Source organism: Pristis pectinata, chromosome 15, assembly GCF_009764475.1.
Source record: "Pristis pectinata isolate sPriPec2 chromosome 15, sPriPec2.1.pri, whole genome shotgun sequence".
Taxonomy (NCBI): domain Eukaryota; kingdom Metazoa; phylum Chordata; class Chondrichthyes; order Rhinopristiformes; family Pristidae; genus Pristis; species Pristis pectinata.
The window spans coordinates 43,386,995-43,414,655 of NC_067419.1; the positions used below are offsets into that span (position 1 = coordinate 43,386,995).

At 40.9% G+C, this 27,661-nt stretch overlaps 1 long non-coding RNA gene across 1 annotated transcript; it reads right to left on the minus strand.

The window, feature by feature from the left end:
- Positions 1-3,886: 3,886 nt before the first annotated feature.
- On the minus strand, positions 3,887-13,106 carry LOC127578246 (uncharacterized). The gene is made up of 3 exons (XR_007957501.1): positions 12,985-13,106; positions 11,627-11,842; positions 3,887-3,911 (listed from the first exon to the last, which is right to left on the minus strand). It is a non-coding gene; the product is annotated as an uncharacterized LOC127578246 (long non-coding RNA).
- Positions 13,107-27,661: the final 14,555 nt, after the last annotated feature.

Genomic DNA, 27,661 nt, shown 5'->3' on the forward strand with positions numbered 1-27,661 from the left:
ACAGTACAGTACAGGGACTTGCCCTTTGGCCCACAGTGCTTTGCCAACCATGATGCCAACTTAAACGAATCCAATCTGCCTGCACGTGGTCTATCTCCCTCCATCCTCTGCCTGTTCATGAGCCAGTTTACATGCCTCTTAAATGTTGCTATTGTATCTGCTTCCACCACCTCTACTAGCAGTGCATTCCAGGCTGAACCTCGACAAAAACCACTGCATCCATTTCTGGACCATCCTACCCAATGCACATTAGGGAAAGAGAGGATGGTGCTGTTAACCCCTGCCACAGCCACCTCGAAGGCAGCACGTTGAGACTCATGGTGATGAGACATCCAACCAACAGTCCAAGGATCTATTGCCTCCTTTTCCCACAGGGCCTTGAGGATATTCCGTGAAATTCACTGCCTGATTGACTTGTGGTCAAAGATGTTCTTCTGCACAAGTTACAATAATGTACACTGTCCAGCTGAATGGAATGTTCACCAGTCAAATGGCCAGACCCATCCTGTGGGATAGATGCATAGTGATATCTGGTGTCTTCAAGTCCACGGTTTATGCACAGCTTAATGCACCTTCAAACAAAGTTAGCCATCAGAATGAGATTCATGTTGGGTATATTTTCCTCACTTTCTTTGGAGGAATGTACATTGTATCTCTACAGACAGAATGCATTTTTGATCTGGTGAAATTGGACTGCAGCAATGATCTACTGCCGCATTGAGGCCAGGCGCAGGTTGGAGGAACAACACCTCATATTCCGCCTTGGGAGTCTCCAAACTGCTGGCCTTAACATCAATTTCTCTAACTTCCAGTAACCCCACCCCTTCCCCCTCCCCCTCCGCCTCAACTTTTCCTTACCCCTCCCCCCCAACTCCTTTGTCTTCTCTTATTCCCATGGCTCCCTTCCCCTGCCTTGATGATCTGCCCATCTCCTCTCCTCCCCCATGCTTTATTCCATGGTCCACTGCCCCCTCCTACCAGATTCCTCCTTCTTCAGCCCTCGGCCTCTTCTACCTATCACCTCTCAGCTTCTCCCCTTCCCCCCCACCCACCCACCCACCTTCCCCCTCTCACCTGGACTCACCTATCACCTGATCTCACCTATCCCCTGCCTGCGTGTACTCCTCCCTATCCACCACCTGTTTATTCTGGCTTCTTGCTTCTTCCTTTCCTTTCCTGATGAAGGGTCTTGGCCCAAAACGTTGACAGTTTATTTCCTACCATGGATGCTGCCTGACCTGCTGAGTTCCTCCAGCACTTTTTGTGTATTGCTCCGGATTCCAGCATCTGCAGAATCTCTTGTGTCTCACCAATGCAGGAGTAGTGTGTAGCAACACTGAGAGTATCTCACATCGGACTTCTGCAATCAAGAGGGAGAACTGCTCCCACGATCCCTATTTCTGTTTCACCTTGGCTATTTGCTTCATTTAATTCTTGCATTATGTCCCACTCCTGCATATTCCCAGCATCATCAGATAACCAGACTCAATGTTGAAGGGAGTAAAGGGCTGGTTGAACCAGTTGCCAAAGAATATGGCTTTGATTTCCTGTGATTCATTCTGGACCCCCAAAGCCAAGAAGGAGTTGCAGATGCCAATCAATCTGCAAATGAACAGTGAATCCAAGCAGAAGATGGTAACATTGTCCATGTAATTGGATGCTATGGTTTGTGTGCCTCCACAGCTGTTGTATGTCCATGTTCTTTCCGATGGATTCAGCCAGAAACAAGATGGGAGAGGGCAACTTGCCTACAACAAATTTGATTGGCATTGGTATTGGTTTATTATTGTCACGTGTACCGAGGAACAGTGAAAAGCTTGTCTTACAAACCGATCGTACAGGTCAATGGGAAGCCAAATGGGAACCAAATTTGACACCAGATGGGAAGCTCTTGGACATCTCCTCATACATACCCCTTGACCATTACTCTACCAATGACCACTAACCATGGTCCACTGCCCTCTCCTACCAGATTCCTCCTTCTTCAGTTCTTGGCCTCTTCTACCTATCACCTCTCAGCTTATTACATCTTCTTCCCCTCCCTCACCCACTACCTTCCCCCTCTCACCTAGACTCGCCTATCACCTAATCTCACCTATGAAGAGGAGATAGGCAGGCCACTGACTCCCATACCATCATAGATCTCATCATTTCAGGAGATCTCACCTCCACAGCCTCCAACCTGATATACCCCTAACCCCAGACTGTCCTTTTCTATCTCCTACAAGTCCAGATGAAGAGTCTCGACCTGAAACATTGACTGTCCATTTCCTTCCACAAATGCTGCCTGATCCACTAAGTTCCTCCAGCATTTTGTTTGTTGATTGGGAAGTTTTCCATTTCCCACCCATAGATTTGGACTACACTCCTTATTCCTCTGAAGAGCAGCCATATCCATTTGTGGGTTCCCTCGCCAAAATTCATTTTGGAGAATACATCTATCATTGTATGTGTTCAATATTCTGATAATTAGTATTGGCATTGCTTAATTATTGTCACATTTACTGAGATACAGTGTTTGCGTGCCACCCAGGCAGATTATTCCATACCTAAGTACATCGAGGAAAACAGAATATAGTTTTGGTAAAGTCCTTATCCTGGCCCTGCATATTTGTTTAAATTCCTGAATAACAAAAGGCTCTTTGAGCTCTTCCTACCAAGTATGGCATATGTCCGATCCAGGTGTATGACTAGCCACAGAGCAGATTTGACTTATTTGGTGATGACCATGGATAGAATCTTAAAATCCACTTAAGCAGTGAGGTGAGTTGTCAGTTTCTGTCTTTTTCCTCTCTCCTTTCTGCATGTAGGTGAGAATTATGATGCCAATTCCACATGGATTCTATCAGCTAGCGGAAGTGTTCTACAGGGTTTTGATGCAGGGTTTCAACCCAAAACGTTGACAATTCCTTTCTCCCCACAGATGCTGCTCGACCCACTGAGTTCCTCCAGAAGAATGTTTGTTGCTCGAGATCCCAGCAGCCTCTTGTGTGTCCAGTGTTTAACACGTATTAAATTGGATATATATTTGAAAAGGAAATATTTTCAACGGTATCTGGAAAATGCTGGGGAGTGGGACCAAATGAATAGTTCTTTTGAAGACATGTTCGAGGGATGATGAACTGAATGGTCTCTTTCGGTGTAATATGTTTCTGACTGGTTGTAGACTGATCATTGCTTTTACTTTTCTCAGTGTATGATTTCTCATTTTGTAGAAGTGGTAGTAATAACCTCGAGTCAAAATGACAGCTGCGTCCATCTGTGTGATAGGCACAGCAATGCCCAATCGTGCAAAACTTATGCATAATGTTCTTCACAATTTTAAAGTATTTGAAAAAATTATTAGTTTAGTTGTCAATACACAAACATGCAATGGTGCATTAAAGTGAATTATGGTCCTGATTTACCACAAGGACCAATCATATTAAGATATTTAAGATATTTATTTATAGTCACATGTACATAGAAATACACAGTGAAATACCAGAAAGCAAGTTACATATTTATATGTTCTTGATAAAATATTTTGCCTTTGAATTTATTATTTTTTCTATTGTTTCCTTCGAACAACTGTTGCAAATGAAAAATTTTCCGAGCAGCCCATTTTTGACTTGTTTATTTTTTAGTTAAATGCCTGTAGGTTATGGGACTTATCATGATAGAACCAGACGTATATATAAAGACGAGTAAGTGCCTTACAATTTGACAACCAGCTGCTTGTTACTTGTGCTAAGGGAGCTAAACCCATGGATTTAGTGCTGGAGGACAGGCCTTTGTACATGAATGCAGATGAGGTCATAGATGATTACTTCAGTGCCCAACAAAGCTGAAGCCTGATTTCCTGCATATTGAATAACTTGATTAACTTATGATTATCTCCACTTTCCAGGATGTAAAGAGAGCCACTGGGTCTGAAAGCAAAGGATATTAGAAAATGGATAAGATTCTTTGGAACCTGCTCGTCTCGAAAACTGGCATTTGTATGTTCAATCATTGCTGGGATTTTTTTTTCAAACTAAGTCCTGTACTTCCACAATGTATTTTCAGCAAATTAATGTTCTACCAGATCAGCTTTCTCACCTTTTCAAACAGAATCACTGTAGTTTTGCTCTCCTTTGTGATCTGCTGAATCATTTAATGCACCCCTAATACACATAGAACATATTTGGAAAGGTCTGTTTGAAAAAACAGTTCTGTTTTAAAAGAAACTCAGAGGTATATTGTGCACAGTTTGTGTAAGAAGCATCTATTAAAGTAAATATATCTACCTTAAAATTGCTTAGTTAATTCTTTAAAGTGCTGGATGTGTACATCGCTGGCAATGTTAGCATGGATTGCCCATCCTTAATTGCCTTTGAATAGAGGAAGCAATTAAAAGCCAACCATGTTGTGGTCAGGAGTCAGAATGAGGCCAGATGGGATGAAGATGGCAGATTTCCTTCCCCAAAGGAAATTTGGGGTTTTACAACAATCTTCTTGTTTCATCATAACCATTTCAAGACTAGCTTTAATTCCATTCTTATTTAAAGTTAAGCTACTTTTAAGGTTATGCTGCTCAGTCTTAAAGGTATGCCAGAATTCAGTTTGTTTCTGTCACAACATTGCAAAGTTTTATCAGTTGTAAAATCCATTGAAGCATATAGAGATTGTGAAAGGCAGTATTAAGTTGGTCACTCATTATGATTGGGTTTTAATAAGGCTTAGCAGCAGGATTCTGTTTTTAGCTTACACCTTTTAACTTGGACATAACATTAAGAGGAGCTGTACATATTTTCTCCACTAGCTTAACCTATTTTATATTGTGTCTTTTTTAATAGTCTCTCCTCTGTTGCTTCTGAGATGCAACAAAGGATGATTCACATATATGACTACATCCTTTCAAAATGTGTTTCGATTAGATTGTATTGATGGCATGATGCTTAGTCATACTGCTTGCAAAGACCAATCTGACCTAAGAATCATCCTAATGTAAGGTTTTGACCCAAAACATTGATAATTCCTTTCCCCCTCACAGATGCTGCTCAACCCACTGAGATCCTCCAGCAGATTGTTTGTTGCTCCAGATTCCAGCATCTGCCGTCTCTTGTGTCTCCTGACCTAAGAATTAGTTGGTGCAGGAACCAGATTCAGTTGTTCAAACTGAAATTTTGTCTTACACATAGACACACTTAGACAAAGTGTTGTCTAACTCTGGTTAGACCACACTTAGAGTACTGTGTCCATTTCTGGTCGCCTCATTATAGGAAGGATGTGGAGGTGTTGGAAAGGGTGCAGAGGAGATTTACCAGGATGCTGCCTGGATTAGAGAGTATGGATTATGAGGAGAGACTAAAGGAGCTAGGGCTTTACTCATTGGAGAGAAGGAGGATGAGGGGAGACATGATAGAGATATACAAAATATTAAGAGGAATAGATAGAGTGGACAGCCAGCGCCCCTTTCCCAGGGCACCAGTGCTCAATACAGGAGGGCATGGCTTTAAGGTAATGGGTGGGAAGTTCAAGGGAGACGTCAGAAGGAAGTTTTTCACCCAGAGATTGGTTGGTGCATGGAATGCACTGCCTGGGGTGGTGGTGGAGGCTGATATGTTGGTCAAATTCAAGAGATTGTTAGATAAGCATATGGAGGAATTTAAAATAGAGGGATATGTGGGAGGAAGGGGTTAGATAGCCTTAGGTGTGGTTTGAAGGTCGGCACAACATAGTGGGCCGAAGGGCCTCTATTGTGCTGTATTGTTCTATGGTTCTATGGTCTTTATCATAAATGTTCTTCATGAATGCTTAGAGGATGTTCTCAAAGCCTCCTTGAAAAAAGAATTCAATTCAAATTACCATGACTTTAAGGATCTTCCAGGAGTTCACTCTTAGATCTAGAAAGATATCAGCTAAAGACCAAGGCTCTGTGCCTTAGCAATTGATGCCTTTGAATGCCTGAAGGTGTATTTCTATAATGTTGTGGAAAAATGCCAATAATCAAGCCCCTAAACTTGGCATAACATCCCACAGCAAAAAAACTGAAGTAATAAGATAAACTGGAGAAGGTTATTCCAACCTTACACCCAAACAAGAAAGAAATACTTGTACATATGTACCACTTTTCATAACCTCAGTTTGTTGCAATGTACAAAGTGGTCAGCCAATCTGCTCACAGTAAGTTATCACAAAAGACAAAGACCAGATAATCTGTTTTAGTTTTGCAGGTTGGGGGATGAACATTGGGCTTGCTATCAGAGATATTAGTGCTGTTTAGTTATTGGTATTGTCAAATACCTTTGCAAATGTATTTCTGCCATGAAAATATATCTGTCAATAATGCATGAATCCCTGGTCTTTGACAGATCTTCATACCTTATTAGGTTTACAAGTGAAAACTCTGGACATTCTGAAAGACATCAGATCTATGTGCTTTTTTTTCCGATCATAGCACAGTTTGAATTTGTGTAACTGATACTGTCTTTTGCAAATTAAGACAGGGATACCTCAAATTAATGTTGCAGGATTTGAGAGGGAAGAAAAGAACTTGATTTAATGTCTTAGCCAAAAGGGAGTTACTTGACAGCACACTTTTTAAAAAATTACACTAGGAGGGACATCTTAGATTTTTGTGTTAAACATGTGGGATTTGAATCCACAAGCTTTTCACCAAGAGCTTAAAGATTGTTTATAATAATGAATACACAGAAACCAGAAATGAGTACATAATCCAGGAGACACAAGGGACTGCAGATGCTGGAATCTGGAATCTGGAGCAAAAAAACAAACTGTTGGAGGAACTCAGCAGGTCAGGCAGCATCTGTGGAGGGAAGTGGGCAGTCAATGTTTCGGGTTCAGACCCTTCTTCTGGATTAAAAGTGTAGAAGGGAGATAACCACTTCTTCATACTGGCTATCACCCAGCATCCTGGTAGAGTGATTCTTTGACATTACCCTTCCAGGGAAGTGGCCTCCCATTTGATGTGTATTGGTACAGTGATACTCCACTCTTGAATAAGTCCCAAGCAGTACCAAAAATAGTATTTTGTTATTTGTAATTAACCTCTGTTGCCAATAGCGAGGAACATAGAACTTTGAGGTAATTGATAAAAGGATTAGAGGGGAGTCAAGGAGAAGGTTTTCACCCAGACGCTGATGGGTGAGATATCAATGGCTGAAAGGGTGATGGAGGCATTCTTGGAAGTGGATTGAAATGCAAGACCTATAAGGTTGCAGGTTGTGGAGTCGAATTAGACTCTTCTTTGTCCAGTTTGAACAAGTTGGTCTAAGTGGCTTCCTTCTGTGTCACTGATTTCTAACAGGTGTACTGTTTTTGATCTGGATAATGCTACAATCTGGTAAATCAAAACATTTTTTATTGCAATATACATATAACATTAATAAATTAACAGTATTTGGTCTGGATTGGATATTTGGACAGGAATGGTCCATATTACAGAACCAAACTCCGACTAAGCATCAGAAATAAGAATCTGATGTGAGTTTCTTAAACTCCCTCAAGTCCTATAGCATAAGTACTGTTGTATTGTTACTATAATGAGACTGGGTTAACATGTATTTGAGCAATATGGTGATCTTAATGCTCAGATGAACTGTTTTAGTTTCAGGATACTTCATTATTGCCTTGGGTCCTTTTAGGGAATTTAGCACAATTCAAAAAACATTTTCAATTCTGTACTTCAATATTCACCATTCTTTTCATTAAAACTCTTCAGTGGAGCCCATAACCTTCTGATATAGAAATGAGAGAGTGAAAATAAGAATATGAAATAGGATGAAGAATTGGCCATTTGACCCTTGTGCTGCTCCACCATTCAATAAGATCAGAGTCATCTTCCCTGCACCAACCCCATGTCCCTTAATTCTCTTACTATCTATAAATCTATCCAAAATTCTGCCTCAGCTGGCATGTTTGTTGATAAGACTTTCAGTTATTAATTTAATTTCAGCATCTTGATCCACTACAAGGAGTATAATCACTATAACTGATGGTAACAATCATCTTTAATTGAAAATTATCATTAAAGGACAGCAGTTAATATGGGAAAGCATCCAAGTTATTTTACTTACATTGGCAGCAACACTAAGATCTCTTTTTTGAAAAGCAATCTGCCTCTCAACAATTTGTGCAATTGGTACATAAAGTCAGTAGTGATTTTTAAAAATCTGCCTGTGTTAGTTTACCATTAATCTTGAGGAGCATTTAGCATGGCTGGGTGAAGTGATATATTTGACGAGCTCAGGTTGTTTAGTTCTGCTCATTGTTCTTGGGGTCAGTTTGAGACTGGAGTCTGGAAGATGAGGTCGTATCAGTGGTAGTATTGTGGATATGAATATTTGTCAGGAAGAGCCTTTGAATTATTAATTTGTATTCATTGAAGAGCCAGTTATCAAGGAAGGAACAAAGCATTTCCATTTTTTTCCACTTTTGAATTTTCAAAAGTGGGTAAGAATTTGCTGTAGTTTTTGTTTTAAGCATTAATTGGTTTGGCTTCTTCAGTGCAACACTGATCTGTACCATTTAAAGCCATGATGCACTTCTGAAGTGCTGTTTGTGCTATTTTAAAGGTGCTGTTGATCTGTTTAAGCTAACTAAGTTGAACAACAATGCAGAGGGAGAGAAATAACACATCATAAGCAACGTGTTAAGTTAGCACAGAAAGAAATCCAGAGTGTATTGTTGATTTTGGACACCTTTGTTTGGTCATTCTTTATGTTGAATATAGTGCTGGTGATAGCATAATATGAAATAAGAATGGTTCACATCAAGGTTTCTATACCTGAGACATAGAACCATAGAACCATAGAACAATACAGCACAATACAGGACCTTCGGCCCACCATGTTGTGCCGACCTTCAAACCACTCCTAAGACTATCTAACCCCTTCCTCCCACATATCCATCTATCTTAAATTCCTCCATATGCTTATCTAACAATCTCTTGAACTTGACCAACGTATCAGCCTCCACCACCACCCCAGGCAGCGCATTCCATGCACCAACCAACCTCTGGGTGAAAAACCTCCCTCTGACGTCTCCCTTGAACTTCCCCCCCCATTACCTTAAAGCCATGCCCTCTTGTATTGAGTATTGGTGCCCTGGGAAAGAGGTGCTGGCTATCCACTCTATCTATTCCTCTTAATATTTTGTATACCTCTATCATATCTCCCCTCATCCTCCTTCTCTCCAATGAGTATTCATTGTTTATTCATTTTTTAAGGTATCTCAGTGGTTGCTCAGGGTAGCACTCATGCCTGTGGCTAGAAATGACAAGTCCCAGTCCAGATGTTTGAGCACAAAATTCATGCTAACACTCCAGTGCAGAACAGACGGAGTGCTGGAATTTTGGATGTGGGTTCTTTAAGATAAGACGTTAATTGGGCCATTATCTGCTCTTTTATGTTGATGGAAAATATCTATTTGCACTATTTTCAAAAAGAGGAGGGAGTTTGTCCTGTTGTTCTAACCAATATTCTCTCAGTCAATGTCACCAAAACAAATTATTGATCATGATTTGTCAGAACTTGCTGCTTTTTAGATTATACAATAGTAACTACACCTCAAACGTTTTTCATTGGGTTTAAAGTGCTTTGGAGTGTCTTGGAGTCATGAAGAGATCAATAATAAAATCTTTTTCTTCTTTCTATGATTTATGTGCTCAGACATGTAATCATAAAGTGCTTATGAAGGTTTGGAAATTTAATAGGTAACATATTGATTAGTGAAAGGGAAACTCCATTGTCATCTTTTTTGTGGATGTTATATTTGAGTCCCGATGATTTATCTCTTCTTGGTTTGTGTTCTAATGCCTACCATTTCCTATGGCATTGTTGACTCAAATCAGTGCAATCTCAGCATTGTTAAGATTTAGGATTAGATCTGTTTATATTTAAAGCATTGGCTATCTGTGTAAATAATCCAGGAAGAAACTTAGATTCTTGGATAATGTGCTCTTACATAATATCATGAAATATATTGGTATGGAATGATTTTCAAAGTATAACTGAAATGCTGATGGACATATTTCCAAATACTGTAGAAAATGGATGCCCACCTTACTATCTAGAGGACATTTGTTTGGAGATTTTTGGCTGCCTATTAGCTACCCTGGCAGTGAAGGTCCTTTTGGAAGAGTATGGTAATTTTTAGAGGTATTTATGCGTGTTTGAGTAACTGTGTTAGTTATGTTATTCCTGGAAATTGTCTTTCATTTGAGGTTTATTGTTTTGCCTGATCATCAGAGATATTTTCTACCACTTCTTGTACTATTTAATCCCATTTCTCAATTGTTGAGGATCTTCCAAAAATGACATGACTTTTTAATATATCATAATAATGACACAATGAGATGCTTTGGAGTTCCAGGATCCATGAGATTTTTCATGATCTCATTTGCTTTACAATTCATTTTGAATACATTAAATATTGTTATATTTTACTTGTGATTGATATAGGTTGTTTCTTAAATGGATCCTCATACTTTTTTAATTAACGCCATTTAATATTGATGCATAACAAATGAGGTTAAAATACTTATCCACAAGAGTGTAATCATTGCAGTAATTATTGTACAAATTTGTAGTATTTAATTAAGTTTCAGTTACACTCTGCAGTCACATTGATTTGCTTAGAAGAGCAATAACTATTTGCAACTTGGAAGTCCCAAGCAGTCTGTTCCTCTACCTCAAGAAGTTTGCAACCTACAATTTATAAATTTTTAATCAAATGTCTCAGGTATGCACCTATCAGTTGTTCTAATTTCTTATTAAGTCTTGCTGGTTTGTAGCCTTGTTTGAAGCAATGGGAATTCGGGCTGAGGTGAGATAAGTGATACTATGGGAAGCAGAGACTTCTGGCTGTTTGCAGTGTGTGGACATAAAATAGGCTGTGATTTGAACTCTGCCACCTTTAATTCATTAACATTGAGTGCCATTAGGATGGTTGTTGATAATACATTCCAGAACCAAACTGTTGAGATCGGGGTCCGGATTACCACATAAGGCAAGTGAGCCACTTAGCACTAGGGGAACTGAATACATTGTCAATTTCTTGGGGAAGATGAAAATAGATATCAGTGATCTAAAATAATCTTGATCATAGTTCTATATTATTTTAAAGTTTCTTTGAACCCTCTTCATCAATTACACATTGTATTTGGTACGCGTGGCAATGTAGCATGAGTTAGTAATGTTCTTCCGTAACATTAAAAAGTTCTTTAGTTTATTGTGAATGGAAGAGAAAATCATAATTTGCACATATACTGAGGTTGTAAAACACAATTTCATGATGTATTTAATAAACACAATATATCATTTTAAAACTAGATCTTTAAACTGAGTCATTCATCCTGTCTATCTAGCTCTTCCTTAAGGGATACATACTGGAATTAAGGCCAAGATTAATCCTACTGGAATTAACGCTAAGACTTTAAACAACTTCATCACAGGGTAGTTCATAAAATATTCCCAGCAATTGACAGCAGTAGCATCAAGAAGAAGTAGATTTATTAGAAAAGAGTGAAAAAAGGTCTCTTATTGAATGATACATTCCAGATAAAACTGAAGAAGGTTCAAAGTATTTTTTTTTAAACACTATATACCTAGTTATTCATTAATGACAAAATTAAAACCATTACCTCTGGTTCGCTAATGGTCTGCCTTTCTTCATAGTCATATATGATACTTGCTTCCTGATTCACATAGTCAAGATCTTCAAAGTGATCATCAGGTAATATCTGTATTCGTTTCAGCTTTTCTATTCTCTCCTCATTCCTTGCAGGAGCAGCAAGAACTGCCTCAAGGAGTAGAAGTCCCACCAGTACTTTATAAGCAGAGGTCTTCATTCTTGAATTCTTGAGGAAATAAATAGTACTGTTAACACTTGTTTAAAAGGAAGTGCTCTTTTTACCTTAAAATCCAAGAGTAATGAATTTGCTTGTATTTCCTGTGGAAATTCTTAGGTTCATTAGATTATGATCTTTTATTAATAAAATAGACATTCCTTGCAATTATAAATACATTATGATCATACAATCGACTACAAAACAAGTACAACCAAATGCTAGTTTCCTCAAGCAAGCTACATCAAATGATGCATTCCTGTGAATATACACATCAAATTACATTTCAGCTAGCAGAGACTGGCAATTTGTTTTATTTACAGACAGGATTCTCTATGTGAAAGCAGGTCTGTGTATAGAGTTCCACTAATCATGCCTACATGAAATTCCTTTGGGAGCTGAGGACTGCAGTGAAACCCATGGATTTCACACTGGTTTCCTTTTTCAGTCTTCTTCGCATAAACTGTGCAGCCAAACTGTAAAATATTGAGGCTGACTTGTTACAGTGAGGCTTTGTGACTCTTATTAACCAGTATATCTACTGTGGCTGAGGGTCTGTAAATAGAATCAAAGTCTGAACAGACTATCCTAACTTCAGTTTCAGAAGTAGAATTTTTCCTTAAATATAAAAAATATGAGAAATGGACAAGCTGTGATCTCAAACCTTTACCTTTGTCACAGACCATTGGATTTACTTATGGACTGGTGTTTGCAAATTAAGTATTGTGATAAATTAAAGTTTCAAATGGAACTGTAGCAATCTTATTTTGAATGCTACTCACTATCTAAGTCCTATTTTACTTGGCTGAGTGAAGCTCCTGGCATTCTCCCTGTGAGCTCAAAAGGTAGAACAGTTTTCTCTTTGTGATAGTGTAGAATTTAGTAAAAGATTTTCAAACACAGCAAAAATTAAAAGTTGTTTCTTTTCCCCTGTTTGAACAGATATTCATAATATCAACATTGTGTCTGCCATACATGACCTATTGCCATATAATCATTCTTGCTGAAGGACTGTAGATGATGATTAGTTACATAAAATTGGCAGTTGACGCTTCAGCACTTTAGAGGTTGATTTGTATTTTTGTGCTGGTGTAAACCAATAAAAAATCTGAGTACATTTAGATTCTGTAAATGAATTGAAAGCCCATACTCACCCTCAGTTGGTATCCTCTGAAATGGTCCACTGGCAAAATGTAGACAAACGGTGATGGAATTCAGGACTATAAGAAGAAGCTACATTTACGTGATTCAGGGGCTGCCCTTGAATGAAGTGAAGCTGGCTTTACCTACTGTGTGTGTTGCCGCTGCTGCTACTGAGTGGACCTTGGGACAAAGTGTTTACTTTCATGTAACCTTATACTACCTCTGCAAGTGTCTTGGAAAAAAAAGCAGACAGCACCTTAAGATTTCCAGAAGGGTTGCGTTCAATGCTAATAAAAGCTTTCTAGAGTCTTCAGTGTAATACAAACATGTCCTTTGTGACAAAGCTGGAAGATCGGTGCCTCGGTGCCTCATTTGCAATTGAATCTGCAGTCAAAAATGGATTTTGCTGATAATTGCACACTGATGAGAAACAATGCCTTAAGCCCACACCATCCAGCAAATGCAGCCAATATCATTAAGGTATTGGTGCAAACATGGATGGAAACTTATACTAGAAACTTTGATGTTAACTCAATTTTAAATTAACCCACCTTAATTTAAACATTTTACTATCTGCATGTTCCTTAGTAGCTAGTTCATCACATTACCTGTACTACTCTGTGACGATTTTGCAATTTATAGCTGTATAAAAGCAGATTATTCATATCATTTTATTTGCCATTTAGTATTTTTTTGAAATGAATACATATCCTATGATCTTCACATTGACATATTCCCTTCTGTCTTGGAACTCCTTAATAGACTTTTGAAATGCAAATGACTGAGCATTGTGAGCGGGCCATCTAGAATCTAAATTAATTCATTTTTGATATAGTTTCAGATTAATACTGATTTACTGATTTATTTCATAAAGAACCTAAAAAAGGTGGCTCTATGAAACTCCACCCACAACAATGGCAGAGTCCATCATATGAGTGGAAAAGACAAGGTAAAGTGTTTGTAACTATCTTCAACCAGAAATATCAGGTGATTGAACAATGTGGGCCTATCCCTGAGGCTCCTGTCATCAGAGAAACCAGTCTTCAGTTAGCTTGATTTACCAAAGTTACATCAAGAAGTTGTATGACTGACTGCGCACAGCAAAAGCCATTGCTCCCATTAACAATCTAGTTGTAGTGACAAAGTGTTCCAATGTTGGAAATATCTCTAACCAAGCTGTTTCTGCATAACAACAACCCAACAACATGGAGCATTGCCCAGGTATGTCCTGTTCAAAAAATGCAAGACAAATCCATTCTGACCTGTCACTACCCCCAAAAATCTAACCTCAATCATTAGCACCAAATGATATCTGGTGGCATTTGCTGAACAAAATCATCTCCACAGGACTAATCAGTTTTGATCCTCATAACAACCTTTCTTGAAGAGTTAAAATCCAGAGCTGTGGTGATAATGATAGCTTTTGGCATCATAGCAATGTTCAACTGTGTGTGGCATCAGGGAGCCTTGCAAAACCGAAGTCATTGGGGATCAAGGACTTTCCTCTGCTGCCTAGGAATATACCTAGCACAAAGGAAGATTGTTATTGTTGGTGGAGGTCAATAATTTCAGCTTTAAGATGGTGAATGTGGTGTTTCTCAGGGAAGAGCTCTATCTCAGCCATCATCAACATCTTCATCAACGACCTACCAACCAAAGGTCAGAAATGGGAAAGGTGGCTGATTGCACAACATTCAGTTTCATTTGCAACTCCTCACATAATGAGGTAGTCCATTCCTGAATGAAACATAACCTGAATAACATTCGAGATTATGCCAGGCAGAAAACTTCTTTACCAAGTTATAGTCAATATTACTACCACTGCAGTTCTCACACCATCAACATCTTGAGGGTCACTGCTGACCAGATTATCAGCTGGATCAACCACATGAACCTACAGCTAGAAGCTCACTCAGAGACTGGATGTCCCGCAGTAAATGATTACTGTCCCTCCAAAGCCTTTCTACTATCTACAAGGCAAAATCAGTAGTTTGATAGAATACTCTCTAATTGTATGTTTACCTGAACTTGTGGTAAAAAAGAGTTAAAGCTCTCCAATTTCAAAACTGCTTGGAATCTGGGATGTCACTGACTCCTTCTTAAGTATTCTTGAGTTGAGAATCTAAAGAAAGTGACTTCATGAACCTCCACCTTCAGCTAAGGGAGAAGCCAGTGTAAGTGGAAAAGGGAAGGCAGAAGTGTTTGCAGCTTTAGCTAAAAGTACTGAGTAGAGGATCCATCATAGTTTTCCCCCGAGACCTCTACCATCAGCGAAACCAGTGTACAGTCAATATGATCCATTATAAATCATGGAAAGAAGTGTTTCACACACCATAGTCTCAGTGTGTTCCATATACAGAAATGCATTTAGCAAGACTTTGAGAGCATTATCAAATCTGTGAGCTCTACCACCCAGAACGATAAGGCTGTAAGTACATGGGAATTCTATCAACTGCAAGTTGCTTACAACATCCTGACTTGGAAGTGTGTTACCAATTATTCATGGGGACCAGGTAAAAACTCTGGAACTGACTATCTACATTGGAGTTATCTTAAGGAATCATAGAGTCATACAGTGTGGAAGCAGGCCCTTCAGCCCAACTCGTCCATGCCGACTGTATTGTCCAGCGAGCTAGTCCCATCTGCCCATTGCCTTCTAAACGTCTCCTATCCATGTACTTATCTAGATGGCTTTTAAATCTGGACTGTTGTGATTTAAGAAGGCAGCTCATCATGACCACCGCAAGGACGATTAGAAAGGGGCAACTAACTAGATTTTTGTTTTGGTTCACAAGTGATTTAGTTTTATAACTTGTCATGATCCCATAATTTCTGACTTATGAGCTCACCACCATTACCATTACTTTGTCATCTCTTATTCTGCTGTATTGTTTAATTATACAAAATATTAAGGATCTACTATAATAAATAAAAACAGAAAATGCTGGAAACACTCAGCAGGTCAGACAGCATCTGTCCAAGACATTCATCACAACTGCTTTTCATTTTCATTGTCATTATGGACCTACTGTTAGCAATAGTTAGCTATTCCATCAAAGAAACGGTCCAGATTTTGCAGTCTTTGAAGAAGCTGCCCATCATGAGGGCTTTCTGTGGTACAGTTTCCACTCTTCTGAGGTCAAGTGTAACAAGCACCATCCATTGCAGAAACAGGGATGTCACCAAGTAGCTGAGCAGCCAACCAGATTGAAGAATTCTAACACACAGACACCCGAAGTAAAGATATTCTAACTTTTAACTAACTCCTAAAGTATTTTATAGAAAAGTAGAATAAAGATTGGAATGTGCAAGTAGATTAAGGTAAAAACTGACATAGTAAGCCATGTGAAATATTTTAAAATACATGTAATTTTGAATTAATTATTGTATCAAATATTTAATGACTTATTTATGCCACAAGGACATCATCACTGGCAAAATCAGAATTTATTGCCAGCTCCTAACTGCTCCCTAAACAGAGTGGCTTGCTGGACCATTTTAGAGGATAGCTAAGAGTCACGTTCATTTTGTGGTAGGAGAGAAAGACAGAGCACTTTCCCTGAAGGACATTGGTGAACCAGATGGATTATACAAAAGTTTAATGGTTTTTAAATTTAAATGACCTATTCCCTGTATCTGTAGACCAGGACATTGGATGTTAGTCTAGTAACATAGCATACTGCCATGGACACTGCAGATGCTGGAGGAACTCAGCGGGTCGAGCAGCATAAATTGGTAAATTGGTTTTATTATTGTCACATGTACCAAGGTACAGTGAAAAGCTTGTCCTGCATGCCGTTCATACAGATCAATTCATTACCACAGTGCATTGAGGTAGTACAGGGTAAAACAATAACAAAATGACATAGAGTTCAAGAGTAGAATGATTATAATAGAAGTAATGAGTGAAACTGCAGAGAGCAGATTGCAACAAGTCGCCACGCTCCGGCGCCATCCAAAAGGTCAACCATCCCTTTGACTCCACAGATGTTGCTTGACCCACTGAGTCCCTCCAGCAGTTTTTCTGCATCAATGACAATCTTGATAAATGATTAGCCTTTTCAGGGACAAAGTTGTTCATTGTTAAAATCGCAGTTATAACTAATTCAACAATGTATAATATTTTCAGTGATTTTTTTAATACTAAGAATAGTTCATAATATTTTGAAGTTCTCATTAGAGTGATTTCATCTGGGGTAGATTGTGCCGGCGATCATTTTCAGATGAAATCATGACATTTGGCTGGCACAGTGGTGCAGTTCGTAGAGGTGCTGCTTCACAGCTCCAGAGACACAGGTTCAATCCCAACCTCTGGGGCTCTCTGTGTGATGTTTGCACATTCTCCCTGTGATCGCATGGGTTTCTCCTGGGTGCTCCGGTTTTCTCCACATCCCAAAAATGTGTGGGCTTGTAGGCTAATTGACCGCTGTAAACTTCCCCTGATGTGTAGATAAGTGACAGAACCTGAGGGGAGTTGATAGAATAAACTGAAGGGAATGTATAAAATCACGAGGGGCATAGATAGGGTGAACACACATAATTTTTTTCCCGGGGAAGGGGAATTAAAAACTAGAGGGCGCAGGTTTAAGATGAGAGGGGAAAGATTTAAAAGGGACCCAAGGGGCAACTTCTTCATACAGAGGGTGGTGCATATATGGAATCAACTGGTAGAGGAAGTGGTTGCGGCAGGTACAATAACAATATTTAAAAGACATTTGGATATATACATGGATAAGAGGGGTTTAGAGGGATATGGGCCAAATGTGGGGCGAGCTTGTAAGGTGGGCACCATGGTCAGCATGGACTAGTTGGGCTGAAGGGCCTGTTTCTATGCTGTATGACTTTCTGACCAAATAACCCCATGACTCTTACCAATTTTTGCAGACGCACCATAGAAAGCATCCTATCTGGATGCATCACAGCTTGGTATGGCAACTGCTCTGCTCAAGACCGCAAGAAACTGCAGAGAGTTGTGAACGCAGCCCAGTCCGTCACAGAAACTAGGCTTCCCTCCGTTAATTCTATCTACACTTCTCGCTGCCTCGGGAAAGCAGCCAACATAATCAAGGACACCCCCCCCCCCACCCCGGTCATTCTCCCTTCTCCCCCTCCCCCATCGGATTGGTGGTGTAAAGGTGGATGCCTGATGGTCAGTGTGGACTTGGTGGGCCAAAGGGCTTGTTTCTGTGCTCTATCAATGTCCCTATTGGGACATTGGCCTGCACACTCCTGTGCCTGGCTGATGCTGTACACGCATCCAATGCGCACCTATCGATGTTACATTACATGCACCACATTTCTTTCTTTGCCAACATAAGTTGGAGCTTTTCAGTATAATCTACAAGCTACATTCAATAGTCACAAAGAAGTGAGGAGCACCTTGCGCACCTGTGCTGCATTTGGGTCTATTTAAAGGGACAAGGGACATGAATGATAGAGAAATGGGGGGGGGGGCTATGTGGGAGGGAAGGGTTAGATAGGTATTAGAGCAGGATAAAATGTCAGCACAACATCGTGGGCTGAAGGGTCTGTACTGTGCTGTAATGTTCTATGTTCTATCATTATGAGTGACGACCTTATAGAAGTGTTTACAACTATGAGATGCATAGATAAGGTGGATGGCAACTGTCTTTTCCCCAGGGTAGGGGTCTCCAAAATTAAGGGGCATAGGTTTAGGGTGGAATTGGAATTGGTTTATTTTTGTCACTTGTACCAAGGTACAGTGAAAAACCTGTCTTGCATACCGTTCATACAGATCAATTCATTACACAGTGCATTGAGGTAGTGCAAGATAAAACAATACAGAATGCAGAATAAAGTATAACAGCTTCAGAGGAAGTGCAGTGTAGGCAGACAATAAGGTGCAAGGCCATAACGAGGTAGATTGTGAAGTCAAGAGTCCATCCTTATCATACTAGGGGACCATTCAATAGTCTTATAACAGCGGTATAGAAGCTGTCCTTGAGCTTGGTGGTACGTGCTTTCAGGATTTTGTATCTTCTGCCTGATGGGAGAGGGGAGAAGAGAGAATGTTTGGGGTGGGTGGTGTCTCTGATTATGCTGTCTGCTTTACTGAGGCAGCGAGAAGTATAGACAGAGTCCATGGAGGGGAGGCTGGTTTCTGTGGTGTGCTGGGCTGTGTCCACAACTCTCTGCAGTTTCTTGCGGTCCCGGGCAGAGCAGTTGCTGTCACAAGCTGTGATGCATCCAGACAGGATGCTTTCTGTGGTGCATTGATAAAAATTGGTGAGTGTCTAAGGGGAGACGCCAAATTTCTTAAGCCTCCTGAGGCACTGGTGAGCTTTCTTGGCCGTGGGGTCTATGTGGTTAGACCAGGATAGGCTATTGGTGATGTTCACTCCTGGGAACTTGAGGGGAAAGAGTTAAAAGGAACCTGAGGGGCGACTTTTTCATGCAGAGAGTGGTGAGTCTATGGAATGAGCTGCCAGAGGAAGTGATTCAGGAAGGTACAATAGTTTCATTTAAGAAGCACTTGGATAGGTACATGGAGGGGCAGGGCTTAGAGGAATATGGGCTGAACGCAGGAAATTGGGACTAGCTGCATGGGCGCCATGGTCAGCATGGTCTGGTTGGGCCGAAGGGACTGTATCCGTGCTGTACTATTCTATGACTCCAAGGCATTGGGAGACCTGACTGGGCAGATTCACGACTCAGTGCAGGCTGCTTGAACACCTTACAAAGTTCACAGAGTTTGCTCAGTCTTACAAAGAGTGCTTTCTTCAGCATTTGGCTCATTCTGTGGGTGCATTGGTCATGACACCACAGGCAGCTCTCCTTTCCAGCTGAGGCAGGGTCTGTGACAGTATCTGTTCACTACCACACTAGTGTCAGATCCCTCCGCACAATGAAGGATATCATTTGCCATAGTGCTCGGAACCTTTTATAACAGAAGAAAAGTAACACTCATATCAGGAAATCATAACATTTTTCCACAAAATTGCATACCCTTGTATCAAGGAACTGCAGATGCTAGAACCTGGATCAAAAAACATACTGCTGGGAGAGCTCAGTGGGTCAAGCAGCATCCGTGAAGGCAAAGGGATGGTCAATATTTCGGGTCAAGATGCTGCATCAGGACCCTGGTGCTTTTACAATTTAACCATTTGATAGGCGGGTTTCTATATGCCAACACGACATTGGGTTGTTCCCTGTGGGACTGCAGTCTGACAGCCTGAGGTTGCTCCCTTACTCTTCACACTCTTGATAATGCACAAGATCTGGCCCTGGATAGCTCGGCTTTGAGCTGCTGCCCAGGGCCAATTGAAGGAGCAGTTTGGGAATGACTGGTTCTAGAGCAGTGTGTGCTGTGTGAGAGGTTGTGGTATGAGGTGACACTGCCTTTTTGAGGGAGGACGTGGTTATCCTAAACCTCTGCACCAGATGACCTCTTGGGGGACAGTGGACAATGGTGCAACTATCTGCTGGCACCATTTTTCCAACCTCTGGATCTGGAATTAAGGTTGCTGAAAGAACCCTTGTCACAAATATCTGGTTTCTGCTGTCTCCTCATTATCCGTGCAATCTGAGCAGGGCCGTGTTCACAATGTGAAAGAGATCATGCCTCCTGTAGGAAAGCAATCTGCTTAGGTATGTCAACTCTTAGTTTGTGCAGGAGAGCAGTCTGTTGACATGCAGCATCTCTCTGTTTGTGGAAAAGAGAGATCTGTTTAAGCACAACATTCCTTTGCTTTAAAAATGCGTCTCATTGGTCACAGCCTTCTATCCATAAAGCGTATCCTATAAAGAATCTCGTTATACATGGCATCTCGCTACTCAGTGAGGAGAGTGATCTGGTGGCATCTTTCTGGCCAAAGGGGACATCAGTTGCTCCCTGATGACACATCACTGTTTGTAAAGAACTTGAAGCTTCTCCCATGTTGTAGAGACCAGACCTTTAGCTTTAATCGTGAAGCTGTATGGAAGGAGCCAGAATTTATAGTCATGAAGTCATAAAGCGATGCAGGCCCTTTGGCTCACTGAGTCCATGCTAACCATCAACCACCCATTTACATTAATCTTGCATTAGTCTCATTCTCCCTATATCAACCTCCCAGATTCCACCATTCACTTACACGCCAGAGGGAATTTGCAGTGGCCAATTAATGTGCTGTCCTGCAAGTCTTTAGGATGTGGGAGGAAACCAGAGCACATGGAGGAAACCCATGTGGTCACAGGGAGAACATGTAAACTCCACACAGACAGCACTCGAGATCGGGATTAAACCCTGGTCGCTAGCTCTGTGAGGAAGCGGCTCCACTAGCCGCACAACTGTGCCACCCTTAAAGACTTTATGCGGCCTCTGTCAATGCCTTCACAGCAGCTGTCACCTGAACCAGTGGCGCTATGTGACAGGAACATCACCAATACACAGCAGAGGGGTGCTCATAATATCCAGAATGAAGATCATGGTCTCCTGGTTCCTGGCCACCTTCTGCAAGGGCTTGGGGATTTATTCTGCTTTTGGTAAGCTAAGCCTGGTAACATGCTATTTTGCTGTATAGCCACATCAGTCTTATCATGAAAACATCCCAATCAGTCTTCATCTGAGTCCTCTGGGACAGCATGGGTACACACACTTTTAAAATGTGGCTAAATACCTTTACAGTTGTACAAAACATTGATTAGTCTGTACTTAGGGTATTGTGTACAGTTCTGGTTACCAAACTACAGGAAGGATGTAGCAGCAGTAGAGAGAGTATAGAAGAGATTCACCAAAGTGTTGCCTGGAATGAAGGGCTGCAGTTATTAGGAGAGTTTGGATAGGCGGAGTTTATTCTCACTGGATTATAGGAGACTGAAGGATGACCTTATAACGTTAGGAGGGGCATAAATAGGATAGATAGTCAGAAACTTTTTCTCCCAGGGCAGGAGAATCTAGAACTTGAGGGCACAGATTTAAGGTGAGAGGGGACAAATTTAAAGATCTGAGGGATAATTTTTCTCACACAGAGGGTGGTAGACATCTGAGATGAGCTGCCAGAGGAGGTGGTAGAGGCAGATATAATTACAATGTTTAAAAGACATTTGGACAGATATTGTATAGGAAAGAAATAGAGTTGAACTGGGCCTGATGCTGGCAGTGGGATTAGGGTGGATAGGCATCACGTTCGGCATGGATGAGATGGACCAAAAGGGCCATTTCTCTGCTGTACATTTCTATGATTCAATGATGTAATGAGAAATCCTGCTGGTGCACAAATGAAAGGTGATATACTGATCACAATGAAAATAAGATATCTTTATTAGTCACATGTACGTCGGAACACACAGTGAAATGCATCTTTTGCATAGAGTGTTCTGGGGGCAGCCTGCAAATGTCGCCACGCTTCCGGCGCCAACATAACATGCCCACAACCTCCTAACCTGTACGTCTTTGGAATGTGGGAGGAAACTGGAGCACCAGGAGGAAACCCATGCAGACACGGGGAGAAGGTACAAACTCCTTACAGACAGCAGTGGGAATTGAACCTGGTTGCTGGCGCTGTAATGGCGTAACGCTAACTGCTAGCAGCTTCTGAACTTCACGCATAGCAGAGATAGTTTGGGTGTCTGTGGCCCTTCTGTTTATGAAGCACAAGATGCTGTCCTGCCTCCGGAACACTGTATCCTGGAGAGTCTCTCAGAGTAGTCTGGGTTGTCCTCTCCCTATTGCTGTCATGGCCATTTTGGAGGAGATGGACATTGAGTAACCTTTTCATTGTCCTACATTTGGAAGCATGACCGCTGTGTTGGAGCAGTATGAGGTATAATGTCTATGCTGGGATGAGAGTGGGGGCTGATGTTGGAGACAGTGGAGTGTGTGTTAAGAATACATGAAGTCCTGATTGGTGTGATTCATAGTATTTGTGGGGTTTTTTTTGTGAGCAATTTTGGACCTCAAATCTAAGGAAAGATGTGCTGGCCCTGGAGGGGGCCCAGAGAAGGTTCACAAGAATGATCCCAAGAATGAAAGGCTTAACCTATGAGGAGCTTTTGATGTCCCTGGGCCTGTACTCGCTGGAGTTCAGAAGGATGAGGGGGATCTCATTCAAACCTACCGGATACTGAAAGGCCTGGACAGAGTGGACGTGGAGACAGATGTTTCCATTAGTGGGAGAGTCAAAGATCCAAGGGAACAGCCTCAGAATAAAGGGACAGCCCTTTAAAACTGAGATGAGGAGGAATTTCTTCAGCCAGAGGGTGGTGAATCTGTGGAGTTCGTTGCCACAGATTGTTGTGGAGGGCAAGTCATTGGGTGTATTTAAGGCAGAGATTGATAGGTTCTTGATTGGTAAAGCAGTTTAAGGGCTATAGGGAGAAGGCAGGAGAATGAGGTTGAAAAAATAATCAACCATGATTGAATGGCAGAGCAGACTTGATGGGCCAAATGGCCTAATTCTGCTCTTATATCTTATGTTTTTTTTATGCGTGCATTTTTGTGTACATAGGCATTATTGTATGTGTGTTTAAATGCGAGAATGAAAGAGCAATGTTTCTTTTCATTCAGCACTCACCTTGAAATTTCTTGTGGGATCACAGGATTTCTTTTGGACTTGCTCCATTATGCCATACTCTCATTCACAGAAGACACTATTACAGCTACCTCCAGCCACGCTGTTCAAATGGCAGCCCTGGCAGTTTTCCACCCCCCCCCCCCCCAAGTGGACAGAACCTCCTTCTTGGCCTCCATTTCTGTCACCTGGACTTCTGTATCTCTTTGTGAAAATTATGTTTGGAGAAAATTTTTGGCTGCGATATTAGCATCAGCTCTAATTCTTGGTACTGCACTGTATGCCAACAATTACATGTTCATGTTTTGAACTTGCACACTCACCTTGACTTTGGTTAAGTTATATGTGTGACCAAATGAGCCAAACTGGTAATTATCCAAACAGCAATGCACATGTTCTGTTCCTTTCAGTGGCTAGGGACCTTATAGTTTTGTATGTACCTCCGTTTTTTGAAAAATTATGAAGTTTTAATTTTCTCCTCATTGATTTCTGGCTGCCTTCCATTCCTGAATTCTCCCTACCCATGACCTCACAATGCTTCATGATATCATATGTTTTATTCCTATTGTGCCTATCTCCAAATCACTAATGGAACTGGAAAACAAATTCTTTTGGACTCATTGTTATAAATTCTGCCAATACAGAATGAACACACCATAATTACCTTTCACCACTGCATCCTTTCCCTGATACAGTGGAAGGTCGCTGCTGGCATTGGCACTATAAGGCATAGATAGTTTCTGGGGGAGGAATAAAAGGTCGAGTGCATTGCTTCTCATGATTAGGGTGGTACAGTGGTGTAGCTGGTAGGGCTGCTGCCTCCCAGCTCCAGCAGCCCGGTTCAATCCTGGCCACCGATGCTGTCTGTGTGGAGTTACCTCTGTGAACCATAGTGTAGCGGTTAGCATAACGCTTTACAGCACCAGCGACCTGGGTTCAATTCCGGCCACTGTCTGTAAGGAGTTTGTACGTTCTCCCTGTGTCTGCGTAGGTTTCCTCCGGGTGCTCCGGTTTCCTCCCACATTCCAAAGACGTACAGGTTAGGAAGTTGTGGGCATGCTATGTTGATGCCGGAAATGTGGCAACACTTGTGGGCTGCCCCCAGAACACTCTACGCAAGAGATGTATTTCACTGTGTGTCTTGATGTACATGTGACTAATAAAGATATCTTATCTTATATAGTAGGTTCTGGGGCAAGATGATGGGAATGTGGGAAGAATAAGGTACAGGAAAAAATTAGTGGAGGAATGAACGTGCTCTGTGAGCTGACATAGTCTCGACGGACTGAGGTGGTCTTCTTCTATGTTGTAAGGAAATATGGAAAGTGTCCTCGAGGCACTGCTAATTAAATATTTGATTTACTAAGGAACCTATGCTGCTCAGAATCCAGATAGGAGTTTGATTGTGAGTCAGTGCTACGTTTGAGAGCTGGAGTTTTCATTTAATTCCTCCATGGACATTGGCCTTGCTGGTAGGTCCAAGACTTATTGTCCTATTCCTTGAGCTTTATGACTTGCTTTGGCATTTCAGAGAGCAGTTAAGTAAGAGTGAACAACATTCATGAGTCGAGAGTCACGTTCAGGCCAGGCTGCACAACGGTAGCAGAATTCCTTCCATGAAGGACCGGATAACTGTTTGTATCAATCTGCTGATTCACCATTACAATTTAAATTCCACAGCTGCCGTGGTGGGATTTGAACATTTTTCTGGATCCAAAGGTCAGGCCTCTGAATATTAGTCCAATAACTGAACCACACTCGTAGAACACTAATATTTGAGCAACAGATTCCAGTATGATCAGTGGGAGGACATGACTTCTAGGCTAGTCCTCCTTACATCAAAGCTGTTTGCATGTTAAGTTTACAAACTGAGAGAATGAGAAGAACCCACAAATCCACCTTGGGCTGTAGTCAATCAGACTATCCCAAGCAGACAAACCTTCTCTCTGACCAAGTGAGATGACTGGTTCATGCACTGGATTTATTAGTCACCAGTGGAAAATTCCGTAGAGATCCCATGGTAATCTTGTCAGAATGGGACATGGTCATACATATTTGCGGAGCAAGCAATCAGAAAAAAGGCAAGGCAATAACCGTTAGTGAGAAAAGCTTTTATGTTCTATTGTTATCTTCATTCTATGTTCTGTATCGTACTGGTTTATTAATATATCTTAACACTAATTTATTACTGCCAGTTCCATGTGCTCTAATCTTGTTTAGCTATGTCCTTATTGTGTGAGACTTATTGTGAAAATCCTAAAGCATCACATTTACTGGTTCCATTTCATCTACTCTTCTATATACATTCTCAAATAATCAATAGATTAGTGAAACATTACTAATCTTTAGTAAATCCATCGTGAATCTGCTCAATAATATTATTTTGTGTGTCTTGACATTACATCCTTTATTACAGATTCCACCATTTTCCTACAAATGTCAGTAGTTCCTTGTGTTCTCTCTCCTTCCTTTCTTAGGTAGTAGGGTCACATTTGAAATTTCAAGAACCATTCCAGAATCTATATAATTTTGGAAAATGATAACCAGACCAGCCACCTCTCACAAAGCAGCCGGTGTAGATCCATGGGATTTATCCAGTTATCAGGCTCATTAACTTACCTAAATAGTAACTTTTTGAGAGTACTATTTATTTTTTATTTCCTCATTTAAACTGGGGCTCTTGGTTCTCCAAAAGATGATTGTTCTCCCTTGGATGATTGTTGTGACATCTTCCATGGAAGTGGACAAAGTATTTGCTTAATTCCTCTCTCATTTTCTTATTTCTCCATTATAAATTCCCCCCCAAGGGGCCTACATTTGTCCTCGCTGATCTTTATTTTACAAACTGTTATTGCCAACTAAATGCAGCACATGATAAAACCCACCAGACAAGGACTTTGCCTAAAAACCATGCTTTATTAATGGCAATTGATTCAAACAACTCAAAGATTCACTATGTAGTTTCAAACAAGACTCATTAATTCTTTAGTTTCACAACTCTTTTAGTTAAACAACTTTTTACTTTTAAGTTTACTCTCATAACTTCCAAAACCCACTCCTTGCATTCAAATATTACCTACTCTTGATGAACCTGTCTGGTGTTCGATCTTGGTGGGTTATTCTCTGAGTCCTTGACTCAGGGCCTTCTTCTTCAGTGGCTGGTGTCTGGAGACACTGTGGCTGATCATCTTGCAAGGCATCTTTTTATACATTTTTTTGCATACCTTCTAGAGATTGCCCATTCTTTATTGCATTTACTCAGCTGTAATTCCGATCTTTATCCATACTTGTATATGTTTCTTTAAGTTCTTCAAATTCCTGCTGGTGCCTTCGTACAATTATTTCTAACCATTTACCAGAGTGTTTATTTGAGCTTTGTAATCTATCAAATGCTCTTTTCCAACAAGATGTCAGGTCCCAAATACCCCCAAGTGCTTGTTCCAGATAGCTCACAGTGGGATGGTTTACAATGGGATGGTTCACAGGGCTATAAAGCTGTCTCAGCTGTGTTCTCAGTTGATATCGACCAGGTGTCGATTACGTGACCTTCCTTCACTGTGTTTCATGGTTCTGTGATTTCCAACATCTCTTCCTAGCCAGCGGAGTAACCTGATGGGATATTTGACTTCGCTTTGGCTGCTACTCTGTGAAAGCTCATATGGTTGTGAGTTGTGTCTCCTCCTTCTTCCCAATGTGATACCGATCTGTGAGTAAGCTCTGTTGAAAATGAAACAAAGTCAATCTCATTGAGAGTACACTGTTAATGGCAGGACCCTTAACAGTGTTGATGTACAGAGGGATCTTAGGGTACAAGTCCATAGCCCCCTGGAAATGGCTGCACAGGTTGACAGGGCGGTAAAGAAGGTGTATGGCATGCTTGCCTTCATTAGTCGAGGCATTGAGTTCAAGAGTCAGGAAGTTATATTGCAGCTTTATAAAACTCTGGTTAGCCGCATCTGTAGTATTGCATTCAATTCTGGTCACCCCATTATAGGAAAGATGTGGAGACTTTGGAGAATGTGCAGAAGAGGTTTACCAGGATGCTGCCTGGATTAGAGGGCATGTGCTATGGGGAGAGGCTGGACAAACTTGCGTTATTTTCTCTGGAGTGGCAGAGGCTGAAGGAAGACCTGATAGAAGTTTATAGATGAAGAGAGGCATAGATAGAGTAGACAGC